This window comes from Myotis brandtii, unplaced genomic scaffold, assembly GCF_000412655.1.
Source record: "Myotis brandtii unplaced genomic scaffold, ASM41265v1 scaffold148, whole genome shotgun sequence".
Lineage (NCBI taxonomy): Eukaryota > Metazoa > Chordata > Mammalia > Chiroptera > Vespertilionidae > Myotis > Myotis brandtii.
The window spans coordinates 532,346-546,229 of NW_005355347.1; positions in this window are offsets into that span (position 1 = coordinate 532,346).

Consider the following 13,884-nt stretch of genomic DNA (forward strand, 5'->3'; position numbering starts at 1 on the left):
GGACACCATTCAGGGCAAACCAGCCAGCCCCCACCCGTGCACCAGGCCTCTATCCTATATAGTAAAAGGGTAATATGCAAACTGACCCTAACAGCAGAACAACTGGGAATGACTGGTCACTATGACACACACTGACCACCAGGGGGTAGATGCTCAATGCAGGAGCTGCCCTCTAGTGGTCAGTGCGCCCCCACATGGGGGAGCTCTGCTCAGCCACAAGCCAGGCTGATGGCTGCCAGTACAGCGGTGGTGGTGGGAGCCTCTCCTGCCTCCTCAGCAGTGCTAAGGATTTCGACTGCAGCTTAGGCCTGCTCCCCGCTGGCAAGAGGACATCCCCCAAGGGCTGCTGAGCTGCCAGAGGAATGTCTGATTGCCAGCTTAGGCCCAATCTCCTGGGGAGCAGGCCTCACCCAGCAGATGGTCATCCCCCGAGGGGTCCCAGACAGTGAGAGAGCACAGGCTGGGCTGAGGAACACCCCCCCTCCCCGCCGAGTGCACAAATTTTTGTGCACCGGGCCTCTAATATGTATATAAGTATTGAATGTTTCTTGGTTAAAACATTCTGTTTGTGTTTCTTGAGGCAATATTATTTCTTAGTTCTTTCAGAATATTAATTACATTTACTTATTTGTTTGTTTTCTATCTGCTGCCTCTGAATTCATTTTTTCCTGTTAATTTGGATCACACAAAGGTTTTTGTTAGGTATCTGGTGAACTTTGGCCATAGATTCATGCATAACCCTGACATATTAAGAAATTGAATAAGGACTGTGTGTATGTGACTCCTTGACTAGTATTAGTCCTTACTATATGATAATTGACAGGGCGAGAGAAAGAGATAGAGACAGATGATGATGATAGATAGATAGATAGATAGATAGATAGATAGATAGATAGATAGATAGATTCCTGTCTATGGAGTATAAACCTGAGACTTGAATGGCAGAAAGAAGATAGTTGAGGTGAAGGAGGCAGGAGGAGTCAGACTTTCAATGACTTCCCTGTTTTCAGTCTAGCATCCCACTCCTACTCTTAGCTCAGCCAATGTTCAACCCAAAAGAACTCCTCCACCTTCACCTCTCTATAGATCAAGCCTACCACCTACTGTTAAATAAAGTTAGAACAGTTATCCTGCTGCACGGGCTGAGAGAAGGGATCTAAGAGTCTAAAAATGCTAACAGACTTTAAACAATCCTCCTATTTTTAGCTCCACTTTCCTTTAATTCAGTGGTTCTCAACCTTCTGGCCCTTTAAATACAGTTCCTCATGTTGTGACCCAACCATAAAATTATTTTCGTTGCTACTTCATAACTGTAATGTTGCTACTGTTATGAATCATAATGTAAATATCTGATATGCAGGATGGTCTTAGGCCACCCCTGTGAAAAGGTCGTTCGACCGCCAAAGGGGTCGCGACCCACAGGTTGAGAACCGCTGCTTTAATTCCTGAGTATTTCATAGTTCTAATGTGAAAATCTGGTAGTTTCTCATTGACCGCTTCCCCTCCCTACTCCTTTTCCCTGCTAAAGTCACTGTCCACCTGATTCCCATAGTCTGAAATGGTAAGCCCTTTCCTCTGCTGTTACTTCCTCTCCTAAAATGCTCTGTAGATTTACATCTTTTCATCCCTTCACTGTCGCTCCAGTAGGATTTCTGCTGAGATTACTTTACTACAGCCATTTCCCCACATGGTTATATTATAGCATTACTGTTTATATTATGATTTACCTGCATACAAACTTCCACAGTATATTGGTCTCCTTAGAGAGACCATGCTTTATCTACTTCTCTATTTCTAACCTATCAAATACAGTATCCAGGCCAGAACATTCATGAGATAAATGTCTATAAAATAATGAATGTTTTAATCAATTTTCATTGTGTGATTAATTTTATTATATGTTTCTCTAACAACAAGATTACTTTCCCCAGGCTTGAACAAATGCAAGGTGCTGGCAATGGGAAAAGCTTTTCTGTTACAGTGGTGGGCATGTAGCCTTCCATCATTAATTCTAGATTGGTACCCTAGAATGAACAAGGTATATTTTTCAAAATCATGATAATCACTTGGCCAGAAGAGTCCACACCAGAATAAAAGAAGGAATAGAAAAGGTCAAAGTTGGAGAAGGGGTGCTAAGAATCAGTTTGAAGAATGAAATATAAAGGGAAAGAGGCCATAAATTAATGGGGTCCCTGAAAAATGAAAAGACTTTAGACCCCACTTTATGTGTGTTCATCTGTAGCTTAGGAGCTACAGACATGAAAGTCTAAAAATACCAGGCCTTCACCTCAGCCAGATGGCGCAATCAGTTGGAGTGTCATCCTTACACCAAAAAGGTTGCGTGTTCAATTCCCAGTCAGAGCACATACCTAGATTGTGGGTTCTGTCCCTGGTCAGGGTGCATATGGGAGGCAACTGATCCATATTTCTTTCTCTCTCTTCTCTCTCTCTCTCTCTCTCTCTCTCTCTCTCTCTCTAAAATAAATAAAAATATATCCTCTGGTGAGGATTCAAAAATAAAATAATAAATAAAATAAGTAAAAGCACCAGGCTTTTAAACACCTATTTCCTCATTATATTCATGCCTAGATTCCCTGGCCTTGAAGTAAGGCAAGGATGTCTCTTCTTCGTCCAGCTGAGACCCTATCCCTATGAAAGTCTATTTGAGCCTCAGCTTCCTATAAGCTCCTCTGGTGTCCAGCCTTTCTCCCGGCTAGGGCTCGGAGCAGGCCTGTCGTATGGTCTATTTGTGGAGCATATCCTAGAAGTCCTGGCTGCATGGCAATGCCCCATGGGCTGCATATGGTCACAAGAGAATGCAAGGAACAGTGGAAGACAGGAAGAATGTGAATGGGACATCTAAGTGGCTAGCAAACTAGTTAAACTAGTGAATTAATCATAAAAGGATCATTTCTGATTTCAGCAAGCACCTATTTGTTTGTCCTTGCAATAGGGTTCCAGGGAAATTTTAGGGCCACCAGGTGCCCCAAGCAAAGAATCCCCTGTGGTCTGGTGGTGTGGGTCATCCTGATCTTACTTAGCATGGCCAGGAAGAAGAGTACCTACACATCAGAACGAGGGGTTTCCTCTTGATCCAAGACTGCTCTAGACTAGTTAGAGGCTGGGCCAACCTGTCTTATTCTGAGTGAAAAGCAGTCTGTTCTTAAAGATCACTTCATTTTTTTACTAAGGGCTCACGGACTATTTGTTTGGTAATAAAATCTGTTATAAAACAAAATTGCTAATCTGTTCTTTCTCAAAGCACGGTATATTGTAGAAACTACAGATTAGTAAGTGCTTTTTCTGTCCTCTGCTTTCTTCCACCACTGAGAGCAGCTCTGAGATAATGGTCAACTCAACAAACAGTTATTAAACATCTACAATATACAAACATCTTCCTTAAGCAAAGAAGAAAAAGACCACCTTAAACCTCAAGGAGTTTGTACTTCAATAGGGGAATATAAAAATAAGTATGAGACAATGAATAAGCATTCCAATAAAAAAATAAATAAAGACTTATGGGAGCCCAGAAAAGAGAATTCCAGCTGGAATTTTATGAAAACTAAATGCTTTAGTGATTTTGGGACTGTGTCTGTAGCTAAAGATTTTAATTAACTTAAAGTAATTTGGTTTTCTCTCTCTCTGTTTTTGTCTGTCTTTCTCTCTTATGTTGGACTTTAAATTCATCTATATATTAACTTTTCAATTTTATAAAGCATTCTCTTTTCTTGATCAAAGAAACCTAACTAAATAGCAATAAAGAACAGACCTATAAACTACCATAACATAAGTAGCACTTTTTGAATATTAAAAAAATGTTTAGAATCTAAAATGTTTTGCCAATAAAATATAAGAATTGCTACTTTCACTGTAATTTCTTTTAAGGAAATACACCCATTGTGGCCACTTGCCTACTGAGTTGCAAATGTCTCAAGTAAATAGGTGCCTCAACTATTCTTTCTTTGCCAAGGAAGCTGAAATGAAGTAGTGGAGTATTAAGAACACAAAATAGAAAAGAAGTCAAGTCAAAATTATATTTTAAAAGACTCCAGTAAAATTTAGAATTTCATCAGACTCTTGAGAAGTCAGAAGATAATTAACTTATAGAACTTGTTACTGCACAAGTAAATTTAAAAGAAAAAAAAAGGATCAAACAGAATTTTTTAAAAATCTGATTACACAGCCCTGACCAGGTAGCTCAGTTGGTTAAAGCACTGTTCCAATATGCCAGGGTTGCAGGTTCAATCCTGTCGGGGCACATACAAGAAACAACCAATGAATACATAAATAAGTGAAACAACGAATTGATCTCTCTCTCTCTCTCTCTCTCTCTCTCTCTCTCCCTTCCTCCCTCCCCCCCTCCCTCCCTGCCCCCTCTCTCGCTCTCGCTCTCCCCTCCCTCCTTCCTTCCTTCCAAACAAACCCTGCCCCCTCTCTCGCTCTCCCGCCCTCTCTCTCTCCCTCTCTGTCTCTAAACCAATTTTTGAAATTCTGGTTACACAAAAGAAAATAAATAATCATTGACAGTTATCAGAGAAATGTAAATTAAGGAAGCTCAAGGCATCATTTCATAACAAATAAATTAGGAACATTTCTTCTTGCTGTGATACCAAGTGTGGTGAGGTTACAATATAACTGGTAACCTGCTGATAACAGGCTTAACCTCTTCTAGAAAATAATATGGCAATAGATAGCAAAAGTAATACAAAATTCAGACTCACTAGCTCAAGAAACTCAATCCTGAGAATTTATCCTAAAGAATACAACCAAAGAATAAAATCTATTAATATGAATAAATTGTCAATAGTAATGTCAATAACAGAAAGAAAAAACTGAAAACAACATATGTGCTATGGACCAGTAATATCACAATTAGAAAGCAAGCTGCCTCCAGGTCTGCAGAGTGGAAACAGGACCAGAGGACTCTGGAGTTGGAGCTGCAGGGCCAGGGAGCAGCCCCATGCACAACATGAGCTGAAACCTGCAGTGAGCAATGCTGACAACAAGGAGGGCAGAGTAGGGGGTGGAACAGGAGCTGAGCTGAACAGAAGGAGTGAAGAAAGATAAGAGAGGTTGAAAAATGAAAGCAAGCTACTCCTGTTTGAGGCTAAACAATGGCAATATGAGTCCGCTGGGAACGAGCTGGCATCTAATTAAAACTGCATTACTATTATGTACCAAGAGCTTTCTTCTTTGTGGTTCTGTGCTTCTTTGTACTTCCCTAATTCTCCACAGTAAATATATTTATAATCAGAAAAAAAAAATGTTATTTGTAAAGAGAAAATAAAACACGAGCCTAATCCTTGCTACTCTAAGTATATAGCCTTTTTACAAATTCAGACTCTTAGGCCCCACCACAGACGCAGTGAATCAGAATCCCAGGTTAACAAAGCCACAGGTTAACAATTAACCAATGTGCATGTTTCTGCGCATTTTTACAGTCTGGGAAGTACTACTCTAGTTCCTCTGGTCTCCACATACCCAAAGTGTGTGCTGCATGAGAACCTACCGGGTTCTGCTGTAGCCTTTCTGGGTGAAGACATGTCCCCGTGTGCAGATAAGATGGATAAAGGTTTCTTATGTCCTGAGATTCAGCAGAAGGTCTAACTAGTATCCTGAGGCCAGCACACAATTGTTCACCTGGTCAAACACACAATGCAAAGGATTTTCTTAGACCACTGAAGTTTTCACAGCCTCGGCATATTGCTCATTTATTCGGTCATTGTCCCTCAGTGGCTTAATTCTCTTAATGCCCTACTATGCTGAAATAGATGCTTAGGAATACAGTATTGAATGGATACAAGAATTAACCACAGAGTGTGTCTGTCTTCAAGGAGTTCATGTTCAAGCTAAAAAAAGTCCTCACATAGGACAAGCATTGTTTCTCTGCTAATCCTTCCCATATAGACCTGTGAAATCATGTTGCATTCCCTGCTTTGGTTAAAACGTAGTGTATATTTTGTCCAGTGACCTTTCAATTAGCTACCTCCAAATGAAATCGGATTGCTATAATCTGAATTTAAAAATTAATGTTTTAAAACATATGTATTTAAAAACTTTCAGATATAGGATGTTAAGAAAGGTTATTTAAAACATGGAAGTAAGGCAAAGAGATAGGTGGCATGTCCTCTCAATGCTACATGAGGACATTGCGTAAACAGGCCCTCTTAAGGATTATTTAATTACTAGAGGCCAGGTGCACAGATTCGTGGGATCCCTTGGCCTGGCCTTCGGGGATCGGGCCGAAACTGGCTCTCTGACATCCCCCTAGGGGTCCCGGATTGCAAGAGGGCACAGGTCAGGCCAAGGGACCCCACCAGTGCACAAATCCATGCACTGGGCCTCTAGTATGCATATAAGATCTTTGGTTAATCTCTTCCCCCCCTCCCTACTTCCCCCTTCCCTCTGAGATTCATCAGTCTGTTCCATGTTTCCATGCCTACTCATTGAGCATCTGCCCCCTGGTGGTCAGTGTGTGTCATAGCTACCAGTCAAACGGCCAGACACTTAGCATATTAGGCTTTTATATATGTTGATGTAGATAACACATAGTTACTTATGTATTATTGTACTTTGTTCAAATCATTGCTTACTGTTAAGAGTCCTAGACTTAGTCAATTACATGTTACCTTAGATTTTTGTTCAGTAGTAATACAAATAATTTCTATGTGACAGAAAACACTAAAGATTATAATTTATTGTCCTGTCAGATATTAACCACCCTAATGGTAACTTTCCTTTCCACATAAATATAGGTTTTCTTTATAATTAGAAAAAGCATTACATTATAAAAAAACTAAACTAATAACAATTTCAAAAAAGTATAAAATATGCTAAATAATAATAGTCCAAGAAGCTCATACTGGGAATTTGATCACAGGAAACACAGATTTCACAGGAGGGAACTCTTATCCCCGAGGTGGCTTCAGGTAGGGCAGCAAAATTACTCAGTCCTGGGTATTTGGAATTTCTCTTATTCCCTTCTCTCCAGGCCAGTCTAGGTCTCAGAGAGTGGGACATGATAGAATTTTTAAAAGATTTGAGGGTAGCCTCAGGTTAAAATTCTATATTTTGGCATCTTGTATCCACATGAAAAAAAGGGTCTTTACTGGCATCCACTTTAGTTTTAAGAGAGTTTGAGATAAACCAAACACTTTGCCCCATGTTGGAGCTTTTTTCTTCCATCCTCAATGTTGTATCACAAAAGAAGAACACTTTTTCAGGTTCCCCTATCGACTGCCATGACTTTCCAGAATTCTTGACATGATTATGCAGATTGCTTAGTGATATATACATATTTTCATGGAATTACAGAGATACCTCTTTTTATTGCACTTAGCTTTATTGTGCTTCACAGTTAATTGCATTTTTTTTTTACATACTGGAGGTTTGTAGCAACCCTATGTCACCATTTTTCTAATAGGTTTGGATGATGCATTTTTTAGCAATAAAGTATTTTTAATTATGGTATATATATATGTATATATATGTATATATATATATATGTGTGTGTGTGTATATATATATATATATTTAGAAATATTGCTCTTGTAAACTTAATAAACTACAGTATAGTATATGTACTGGGAAACCAAAAAATGCTTGTAACTGGCTTTAGTAAGATACTTGATTTATTGTGGTGGTCTGAAACTGAAACCACAATATCTCTGAGGTCTGCCTCATTAATTAAATCATCAAACATTTCTTTAGTGTCTAAAATGTGCTAGTCACTAAAGATCCAAAAATGAAAAAGTTACAGTATTTGCCCCCCAAGATGCTTATGGTCCAATGAGATGAGTCCAAAAATCATCATAAAAAAAACGAAGTATAGGGGAAGCACTGTTGGAGAGTTACTCTGAAAAGCATGGGGATAGAGGGTAATACAGTTTTTTAAAAAAAATAATGTTGCTGTTTTTTTTCTAATTATAAAGAAAACCAAGAAAGTAAATATCATTAGAAAATTTCATTTTTGATCAGTACTTTGTTAATCATTCTCTGTAATGTGTGTGTATGTGTGTGTAAGGGTTGGCGGCTGTGAAGAGGGGAGAAATAAAGTGCTAAAGTGATACTTCAATAGCCACTGACAGTTCCAGCCAGCACAATCAGGCAAGAAAAAGAAATAAAGTTATTCAGATTGGGAAAGATAAAGTAAAGCTGTCTTTATTCACAAGATTTGGGTTTTTGTATATAATTATACCTCAGTAAAATTGAGTTTTAAAAAGCCATAAAAAGGTCATCTATTTCAATAAGACTAAAGTAAAATATCTATATATATAAAAGCCAAGCAACCAGAACGATGGAACGACCGAAACAACTGGAAAGATGGGTCGCTATGAGGCGCACTGCAGCAGGCAACCAGCCCGATCAGGGCCCCGACTGCCCCCCTCCCACAACCTCCAGCGGCCCCTCCCCCTGGCCAGCCCAGCCCCCAATTGCCCACTCTGATCAGGGGCAGGATCAGCTGGTCAACCACCCATGACCCTTCCCCCGCCAGCCCAGCCCAATAGCCCACATCAGGGTGGGCCAGCCAGACCCCACCTGTGCACAATTCATGCACTGGGCCTCTAGTATAGAAATAATTATGTAAAAGAAATTTTACATAATTTTACAATAACTATTCTCTAAGAACATCATTTAAAATGATTTATTGGCCCTAACCGGTTTGGCTCAGTGGATAGAGCGTCAGCCTGCAGACTGAAAGGTCCCAGGTTCGATTCCAGTCAAGGGCATGTACCTAGGTTGCGGGCACATCCCCAGTGGGAGGTGTGCAGGAGGCAGCTGATCGATGTTTCTCTCTCATCGATGTTTCTAATTCGCTATCCTTCTCCCTTCCTCTCTGTAAAAAATCAATAAAATATATAATTTTAAAAATAAAATAAAAATAAAAATGATTTATTGACTTCAGTCAAGATGGCAGAGTAGGTAAACACTGTGCTGGCCACCTCCCATGACCATATCAAACTTATCACTAAATTACATATCATAGAGAATTACTGAAGACTAGCTGAAGAGAATTCTTATAAATAAGGATATAAAGCCACAGTGAAACTGGTAGGAGGGGTGCAGATGTGGAACAGGCAGGTCCCCATGGTAATTAAGAATCCGGAGGAATATCTCAGCTGTGGGGTTCCCCCTGATAAGTGAGGGGTTCCAGCCCAGGCTGGCAGTGCTAGGAAGAGGAGTCCCCATAACATCTGCCTGAAACACTGTGGGAATTGTGTCAGAGAAAGACAAGAGACTGCTAGAGACCTAGGCACTGAAGGTCTTAAAGGGAGTGAGCACAGATCACTTGATCACTAACTTACTTGCTCTGAGTTCAAGCACCAGGATAGCAGCATAAAAAGCTCCAGGGACATACAGGAAGAAACTAAATTGACTAGCTTCAGAATGAGGGCTGAGGGGAAGGCGTCAAAGCAGTTCTCTTCATGATGGAAGTTCTAGCAAATGTCAGTGTCCCTTTGTTGAACCTTCTCCCTACTTTGCCAGCAGATGCAGACAGGTACCTGGCTCACCATTAACCTTGCTAACATCGTCCACCCCACCTTGATGATTCCCTGAGAACCTCATACTTACAGCCAACTCACACCGTAGCCAACTCATCTCACAGCCCACACCTCTTTCAATAGCATTTCCACATAAGCAGCTTGCCTTGGTTCATGCTGTTTACCTTCCTCCTATACAAATCCCAAACAAACAGCAGCTGGTCTCAGAATGCATTGTAGCTCTTGCTAAGTGGTCCTAAGCAGAGCACTATTGGAAGCTAGCCTCAGTTCACAGCATAGCCTCTTCCAGGTACCCAAGCCCAGCACAGGTGGCAACCAACCATAGATTATTAGTGCTACCATGTGGCCCTGGGCCAGTCACAGGCAGTGGTGATGTTGGCCTACACTGGTCCCTATAAATAGGCCCCAGAACCAACACACCTGGAGGCAGCTTCAGACAACACCAGAGCATCACCAAAATAGCTTCATAAATGACAAACCAAAAACAGTTTTGGCAGCCACCAGATGCCCACTAAAGCAAATCCCACTCCATGGAGTCAGCCCTCACACAACAGCTCATACACTGTCACAAATAGCCCTCACAGCCAGTCAGACTGAGGATCAATCCCACCAATGTGCTGACAGCAATAAAGACTCAACTCAACCAGAGGACACACCCACAACCAACACAAGGGACATCCGTGGAGCACCTGGATCAGATGACCAAGGAGAATGTGCCACTGAGCCCCAGAGGAGACTTACTAAATAAGGCCATCTGTAAGACTTGGAGATATAGCAGATCTACCTAACACAGCAGTTCTCAACCTGTGGGTCACGACCCCTTTGGGGGTTGAACGACTCTTTCACAGGGGTCGCCTAAGACCACCGGAAAACACATATATAATTACATATTGTTTTTTGTGATTAATCACTATTCTTTAATTATGTTCCATTTGTAACAATGAAAATACATCCTGCATATCAGATATTTACATTATGATTCATAACAGTAGCAAAATTAGTTATGAAGTAGCAACGAAAATAATTTTATGGTTGGGGGTCACCACAACATGAGGAACTGTATTAAAGGGTCGCGGCATTAGGAAGTTTGAGAACCACTGACCTAACATATAAACAAACGCAGGGAGGCAACCACAATGAGGACACAAAGAAACATGACAAAAATCCAGAAAAAGAACGAAACAAAATGGTGACAAGCAATCTACCAGATACAAAGTTCAAAACATTGGTTACAGGAATGCTCAATGAACATAAGGAAAGAATAGATAAAATCCATGAGAACTTCCATAAAGAGATAAAGACCATAAAAATAGAAATAAAAGGGGTGGGTAAAGAAGGTTTATAGTTGTGAGTACACACAACTTTATTCTTATTACTAGAGGCCCGATGCATGAATTCGTGCACCAGTAGGGTCCCTCAGCCTGGCCTGTGGGATCAGACCAAAATCGGCTCTCTGACATCCCCCGAAGGGCCCCAGATTGCGAGAGGGTGCAGGCCAGACCGAGGGATCCCACCGGTGCACGACTGGGGGTGGGGAGGGAATAGGAGGTTGGCCAGCCAGGGAGGGACTGCAGGAGGGCTCCATGGCATGTCCAGCCCGTCTCACTCAGCCCTGATGAGCAGGACCCCAGCAGCAAGCTAACCTACCAGTAGGAGTGTGTGCCCCCTGGTGGTCAGTGCACGTCATAGTGACCGATCAACTATCTGCCCCCTGGTGGGCAGTGCACATTATAGCAAGTGGTTGAGTGGCCTTAGCATATCATTAGCATATTGTGCCTCGATTGGTTGAACAGACGACCGGATGACTGGACACTTAGCATATTAGGCTTTTATTATATAGGATTTATTTATTATTGCATTATTTATTTGTATTACAACTGCAAACCTATTTTTGCCAACCCCTGTACAATAACTGAAATGAAGAAAATATTAGAGGGAATTAAATCAGATTAGATGAAGCAGAGGATCAAATCAGTAATCTGGAAGACAAAATAGTAAAAAACACCCTAAAGAAACAGAAATAAAATTAAAATAAAATAAATAAAATACCATACTATTATCGTTAGTGTTCATATCTGATCAGTTTAAATTACCTTAATAATGAATATTTTCAGAAAGTCAACTGCATGTAGCAGTGACATGTCTAATAAAAATGTGCCCTGAGTGGGCAATGCCCCTGTGGAGAAGGGATGGATTCTCACCAGAGCACAGAAAGGGGATGCTGCCATTAGCACTTACCACAGTAAGTCGAAGCCCGCCTAGGTCCTGAACATTGCTGAGAGCTTGCCTATGCCCACATTCTCCTAGATTCTGGCCACCACCCACTGGTAACTCTCCTGTCTCTTACCACACTCTCCTCTAGTGTTTAAGGGATTGGGGTCGCAGCTTCACTGAGAGGATACATTACTGCCCTGGGCCTTGATTTGATAGGACTGCAAATTCAGGTTGGGTTGGTGGCCTTTCACCATAGACATTGATTCATTGACCATGAATAACCCATAAGAGAAGAGAAGAGAAGAGAAAAAAGAGAAAAGAGAAGAGAAAGAAAAGAGAAAGAAAGAAAGTATTTAAAGTGATAAAGAGCTAACACCTACAACCAAGATTGCTCTACTTAGCAAGGTTATCATTTAGAAGTGAAGGAGAGATAGTGTCCCAGAAAGAAAAAGCTAAAAGAATTCATCATCACTAAACTAGTATTACAAGAAATGTTAAAAAAAAAAACTTCTTTAATAAAAAAGGAAAATATCAAAATGATAAATAAGAAAATATGAAAAGGTAAAAAATTCTCACTGAAAAGGCAAACACTTAATAAAATCAGTGAATTAACCAACAATAAGGCTAGTACAAAAATTAAAAAGCAAAAGTAGATACCTGGCCAGTGTGGCTCCATGGTTGAGCTTCAACCCATGAACCAAGAGATCACTGTTTTGATTCTTGGTCATGGCTCGATTTCCAGTGAGGGCAGGGGGTGCAGGAGGCAGCCAATCAATAACATTTCTCTCTCATTGATGCTTCTATCTCTGTATCCCTCTCCCTTCCTCTCTCTCTAAAATAAATAAATAAATAAATAAATAAATAAATAAATAAATAAATATTAAAAAATTACATTTTTAAAAACACCTCATAACATAACTTGTTTTCTAAGCACATTTATTTTAGGAATTAATTTTTCTATCTCTGTAATTTATCCAATAAATGTTCTCTCACAAAAAAAAACCACCTCATAAAAAATAATAATAAAAGTAGGAAGATCATGTGAAATTATAATATTAAATTAAGGGACACACACATATAAACACAAAAGAAGTGAAAACTAATAACAAAAACATAAACATGAAGGGAGTGATTAAAAACTATAATGATTTTAGAATGTGTATCAAATTAAGTGACCATCAACTTAAAGTAGATTGCTACAAAAATAGCTTGTTATATATGAAGCACATAGTAACCACAAACCAAAAATCTACAAGTGATATGCAAAAAATGAAAGTTATCCAAACACAACACTACAGAAACCATCAATATACAAGAGAAAATATTAAGAAAGAAAGAGAATGATAAAAACAATCAGAAAACAATAAAATGGCAATAACTGTATACTTATCAATAATTACTTTAAATGTATATGGACTAAATGCTCCTATCAAAAGACATAAGGTGGCTGAGAAGATTGGAAAACCCATATATATGCTTCCTACAAGAGATCTACTTCAGATTAAAAGACGCACAAAAACTAAATGTATGGGAAAATATATTAAATGCAAGTTTAAAAAAATTTAAAGCTAAGGTAGCACTACTTATATCAGACAAAAAGACTTTAAAACAAAGGCTATAACAAATGACAAAAAATAACATTTCATAATGATAAAAACTTCAATCAAACAAGAGAATATAACTCTTCTAAACATTTATTCATCCAATGTAGGAGCACCTAAATACATAAAGCAACTATTGACAAACATAAAGGGAGAGATTGGCAGTATTAATACAGTAACAGAAGGGGGAATAACACCCTTGACATCAATGAACAGACATAGAGACAGAAAATAAACAAGGAAACACTGGCCTTAAAGGACAAATGAGATAACATGTATTTAATTGATATTTTTAGAGCATTTCAAACAAGAGTGTCCACCTCAGGTATTGGGGAGGCTGAGCCACTGGGCCCTATAGGACACCTAGCACACAAAGCCACTCTACCAACACAGGGAAGCATAAAAAATGCGGAGACAAAGAAACAGGTCACAAATGACAGAAATGGAGGAAAGCAAACGACTGGATATAGAGTTCAAAACCACACTTTTAAGGTTTTTCAAGAATTCTCTAGAAACCGCCAATAAACTTAGTGAGACCCTCAAGAAATCTAGTGAGACCCTCGAGG